Genomic DNA, 6,167 nt, shown 5'->3' on the forward strand with positions numbered 1-6,167 from the left:
GCGGTATGCGGAAACACTAAGAGCACCATAGTAGAACACAGAAGAAGCTTCTAAGTTGAAGTAATAGCCAGTAAGAAGTAGTACAATTCAAGTTTTAGATGTCGATTATTCACTTTTTAGCCGGCTTTGGTGGCTTGGACGTGACCTAGGACCTTAAGATTTTGCATGAAAGGAGGACTAGCAGCCGCGTTGCACGGGAGAATGTGAAAAGTGTTCATATGTAGTAAAAACCTGAGAAATCCGTCCGGTTTCGACTTTGTTATCGAATCGACTTAAAGCCAGATCGTCACATTGGCCGCTTTTCTCTCTGAGACGGTTACATTTATCGTCTGCAAAGCTATGTCGCGTGCTGCGGTATGCGGAGACACTAAAAGCACCATAGTAGAACACAGAAGAAGCTTCTAGGTTGAAGTAATAGCCAGTAAGAAGTAGTACAATTCAAGTATTAGTTGTCGGTTGTTCACCTTTTAGCCGGCTTTGGTGGCTATGACATGAACTAGGACCTTAAGATTTTGCATGAAAGGAGGACTAGCAGCCGCGTTGCATGGGAGAATGTGAAATGTGTTCATATGTAGTAAAAACCTGAGAAATCCGTCCATTTTCGTCATTTGTTATCGAATCGACTTAAAGCCAGATCGTCACATTGGCCGCTTTTCTCTCTGAGACGGTTACATTAATCGTCTGCAAAGCTATGTCGCGTGCTGCGGTATGCGGAGACACTAAAAGCACCATAGTAGAACACAGAAGGAGCTTCTAAGTTGAAGTAATAGCCAGTAAGAAGTAGTACAATTCAAGTTTTAGTTATCGATTATTCACTTTTTAGCCGGCTTTGGAGGCTTGGACATGAGGTGGAACCTTAAGATTTTGCATGAAAGGAGGATTAGCAGCGGCGTTGCACGGGAGAATGTGAAAAGTGTTCATATGCATTATTAACGTGAGAAATCCGTCCATTTTCGTCATTTGTTATCGATTCGACTTAAAGCCAGATCGTCACATTGGCAGCCTTTCCTCTGAGACCGTTACATTTATCGTCTGCAAAGCTATGTCGCGTGCTGCGGTATGCGGAGACACTAAAAGCACCATAGTAGAACACAGAAGAAGCTTCTATGTTGAAGTAATAGCCAGTAGGAAGTAGTACAATTCAAGTTTTAGTTGTCGATTATTCACTTTTACCCGGCTTTGGTGGCTAGGACATGACCTACGACCTTAAGATTTTGCATGAAAGGAGGTCTAGGAGCCGCGTTGCACGGGAGAATGTGAAAAGTGTTCATATGTAGTAAAAACCTGAGAAATCCGTCTGTTTTCGTCATTTGCTATCGAATCGACTGAAAGCCAGATCGTCACATTGGCCGCTTTTCTCTCTGAGACGGTTACATTTATCGTCTGCAAAGCTATGTCGCGTGCTGCGGTATGCCGAAACACTAAAAGCACCATAGTAGAACACAGAAGAAGCTTCTAAGTTTAAGTAATAGCCAGTAAGAGGTAGTACAATTCAAGTTTTAGTTGTCGATTATTAACTTTTTAGCCTTCTTTGGTGGCTTGGACATGACCTAGCACCGTAAGATTTTCCATGAGAGGAGGACTTGCAGCCGCGTCTCACGGGAGAATGTGAAATGTGTTCATATGTAGTAAAAACCTGAGAAATCCGTCCGTTTTCGTCATTTTTTATCGAATCGACTTAAAGCCAGATCGTAATATTGGCCACTTTTCTCTCTGAGACGGTTACATTTATCGTCTGCAAAGCTATGTCGCGTGCTGCGGTATGCGGAGACACTAAAAGCACCATAGTAGAACACAGAAGAAGCTTCTAAGTTGAAGTAATAGCCAGTAAGATGTAGTACAATTCAAGTTTTAGTTATCGATTATTCACTTTTTAGCCGTCTTTGGTGGCTTGGACATGACCTAGGACCTTAAGATTTTTCATGAAAGGAGGACTAGCAGCCGCGTTGCATGGGAGTATGTGAAAAGTGTTCATATGTAGTAAAAACATGAGAAATCCGTCCGGTTTCGTCTTTGTTATCGAATCGACTTAAAGCCAGATCGTCACATTGGCCGCTTTTCTCTCTGAGACGGTTACATTAATCGTCTGCTAAGCTATGTCGCCAACTGTGGTATGCGGAGACACTAAAAGCTCCATAGTAGAACACAGAAGAAGCTTCTAAGTTGAAGTAATAGCCAGTAAGAAGTAGTACAATTCAAGTTTTAGTTATCGATTATTCACTTTTTAGCCGGCTTTGGTGGCTTGGACATAAGGTGGAACTTTAAGATTTTGCATGAAAGGAGGACTAGCAGCCGCGTTGCATGGGAGAATGTGAAATGTGTTCATATGTAGTAAAAACCTGAGAAATCCGTCCATTTTCGTCATTTGTTATCGAATCGACTTTAAGCCAGATCGTCACATTGGCCGCTTTCCTCTCTGAGACGGTTACATTTATCGTCTGCAAAGCTATGTCGCGTGCTGCGGTATGCAGAGACACTAAAAGCACCATAGTAGGACACAGAAGAAGCTTCTAAGTTGAAGTAATAGCCAGTAAGAAGTAGTACAATTCAAGTTTTAGTTGTCGATTATTCACTTTTTAGCCGGCTTTGGTGGCTTGGACATGACCTAGGACCTTAAGATTTTGCATGAAAGGAGGACTAGCAGCCGCGTTGCACGGGAGAATGTGAAAAGTGTTCATATGTAGTAAAAACTTGAGAAATCCGTCCGGTTTCGTCTTTGTTATCGAATCGACTTAAAGCCAGATCGTCACATTGGATGCTTTTCTCTCTGAGACGGTTACATTTATCGTCTGCAAAGCTATGTCGCCTGCTGCGGTATGCGGAGACACTAAAAGCAACCATATTAGAACACAGAAGAAGCTTCTAAGCTGAAGTAATAGCCAGTAAGAAGTAGTACAATTGAAGTATTAGTTGTCGATTAATCACTTTTTAGCCGGCTTTGGTGGCTTGGACATGACCTAGGACCTTAAGATTTTGCATGAAAGGAAGACTAGCAGCCGCGTTGCACGGGGGAATGTGAAAAGTGTTCATATGTAGTAAAAACCTGAGAAATCCGTCCGTTTTCGTCATTTGTTATCGAATCGATTTAAAGCCAGATCGTCACATTGGCCGCTCTTCTCTCTGAAACGGTTACATTTATCGTCTGCAAAGCTATGTCGCGTGCTGCGGTATGCGGAAGCACTAAGAGCACCATAGTAGAACACAGAAGAAGCTTCTAAGTTGAAGTAATAGCCAGTAAGAAGTAGTACAATTCAAGTTTTAGTTGTCGATTATTCACTTTTTAGCCGGCTTTGGTGGCTTGGACGTGACCTAGGACCTTAAGATTTTGCATGAAAGGAGGACTAGCAGCCGCGTTGCACGGGAGAATGTGAAAAGTGTTCATATGTAGTAAAAACCTGAGAAATCCGTCCGGTTTCGACTTTGTTATCGAATCGACTTAAAGCCAGATCGTCACATTGGCCGCTTTTCTCTCTGAGACGGTTACATTTATCGTCTGCAAAGCTATGTCGCGTGCTGCGGTATGCGGAGACACTAAAAGCACCATAGTAGAACACAGAAGAAGCTTCTAGGTTGAAGTAATAGCCAGTAAGAAGTAGTACAATTCAAGTATTAGTTGTCGGTTGTTCACCTTTTAGCCGGCTTTGGTGGCTATGACATGAACTAGGACCTTAAGATTTTGCATGAAAGGAGGACTAGCAGCCGCGTTGCATGGGAGAATGTGAAATGTGTTCATATGTAGTAAAAACCTGAGAAATCCGTCCATTTTCGTCATTTGTTATCGAATCGACTTAAAGCCAGATCGTCACATTGGCCGCTTTTCTCTCTGAGACGGTTACATTAATCGTCTGCAAAGCTATGTCGCGTGCTGCGGTATGCGGAGACACTAAAAGCACCATAGTAGAACACAGAAGGAGCTTCTAAGTTGAAGTAATAGCCAGTAAGAAGTAGTACAATTCAAGTTTTAGTTATCGATTATTCTTTTTTTAGCCGGCTTTGGTGGCTTGGACATGACCTAGGACCTTAAGATTTTGCATGAAAGGAAGACTAGCAGCCGCGTTGCACGGGAGAATGTGAAAAGTGTTCATATGTAGTAAAAACCTGAGAAATCCGTCCGTTTTCGTCATTTGTTATCGAATCGACTTAAAGCCAGATCGTCATATTGGCCGCTTTTCTCTCTGAGACGGTTACATTAATCGTCTAAAAAGCTATGTCGCGAACTGCGGTGTGCGGAGACACTAAAAGCACCATAGTACAACACAGAAGAAGCTTCTAAGTTGAAGTAATAGCCAGTAAGAAGTAGTACAATTCAAGTTTTAGTTATCGATTATTCACTTTTTAGCCGGCTTTGGAGGCTTGGACATGAGGTGGAACCTTAAGATTTTGCATGAAAGGAGGATTAGCAGCGGCGTTGCACGGGAGAATGTGAAAAGTGTTCATATGCATTATTAACCTGAGAAATCCGTCCATTTTCGTCATTTGTTATCGATTCGACTTAAAGCCAGATCGTCACATTGGCAGCCTTTCCTCTGAGACCGTTACATTTATCGTCTGCAAAGCTATGTCGCGTGCTGCGGTATGCGGAGACACTAAAAGCACCATAGTAGAACACAGAAGAAGCTTCTATGTTGAAGTAATAGCCAGTAGGAAGCAGTACAATTCAAGTTTTAGTTGTCGATTATTCACTTTTACCCGGCTTTGGTGGCTAGGACATGACCTACGACCTTAAGATTTTGCATGAAAGGAGGTCTAGGAGCCGCGTTGCACGGGAGAATGTGAAAAGTGTTCATATGTAGTAAAAACCTGAGAAATCCGTCTGTTTTCGTCATTTGCTATCGAATCGACTGAAAGCCAGATCGTCACATTGGCCGCTTTTCTCTCTGAGACGGTTACATTTATCGTCTGCAAAGCTATGTCGCGTGCTGCGGTATGCCGAAACACTAAAAGCACCATAGTAGAACACAGAAGAAGCTTCTAAGTTTAAGTAATAGCCAGTAAGAGGTAGTACAATTCAAGTTTTAGTTGTCGATTATTAACTTTTTAGCCTTCTTTGGTGGCTTGGACATGACCTAGCACCGTAAGATTTTCCATGAGAGGAGGACTTGCAGCCGCGTCTCACGGGAGAATGTGAAATGTGTTCATATGTAGTAAAAACCTGAGAAATCCGTCCGTTTTCGTCATTTTTTATCGAATCGACTTAAAGCCAGATCGTAATATTGGCCACTTTTCTCTCTGAAACGGTTACATTTATCGTCTGCAAAGCTATGTCGCGTGCTTCGGTATGCGGAGACACTAAAAGCACCATAGTAGAACACAGAAGAAGCTTCTAAGTTGAAGTAATAGCCAGTAAGATGTAGTACAATTCAAGTTTTAGTTATCGATTATTCACTTTTTAGCCGTCTTTGGTGGCTTGGACATGACCTAGGACCTTAAGATTTTTCATGAAAGGAGGACTAGCAGCCGCGTTGCATGGGAGTATGTGAAAAGTGTTCATATGTAGTAAAAACATGAGAAATCCGTCCGGTTTCGTCTTTGTTATCGAATCGACTTAAAGCCAGATCGTCACATTGGCCGCTTTTCTCTCTGAGACGGTTACATTAATCGTCTGCAAAGCTATGTCGCCAACTGTGGTATGCGGAGACACTAAAAGCTCCATAGTAGAACACAGAAGAAGCTTCTAAGTTGAAGTAATAGCCAGTAAGAAGTAGTACAATTCAAGTTTTAGTTATCGATTATTCACTTTTTAGCCGGCTTTGGTGGCTTGGACATAAGGTGGAACTTTAAGATTTTGCATGAAAGGAGGACTAGCAGCCGCGTTGCATGGGAGAATGTGAAATGTGTTCATATGTAGTAAAAACCTGAGAAATCCGTCCATTTTCGTCATTTGTTATCGAATCGACTTTAAGCCAGATCGTCACATTGGCCGCTTTTCTCTCTGAGACGGTTACATTTATCGTCTGCAAAGCTATGTCGCGTGCTGCGGTATGCAGAGACACTAAAAGCACCATAGTAGAACACAGAAGGAGCTTGTAAGTTGAAGTAATAGCCAGTAAGAAGTAGTACAATTCAAGTTTTAGTTATCGATTATTCACTTTTTAGCCGTCTTTGGTGGCTTGGACATGACCTAGGACCTTAAGATTTTGCATGAAAGGAGGACTAGCAGCCGCGTT

The sequence above is a fragment of the Schistocerca gregaria genome, unplaced genomic scaffold, assembly GCF_023897955.1.
Source record: "Schistocerca gregaria isolate iqSchGreg1 unplaced genomic scaffold, iqSchGreg1.2 ptg000266l, whole genome shotgun sequence".
Taxonomy (NCBI): domain Eukaryota; kingdom Metazoa; phylum Arthropoda; class Insecta; order Orthoptera; family Acrididae; genus Schistocerca; species Schistocerca gregaria.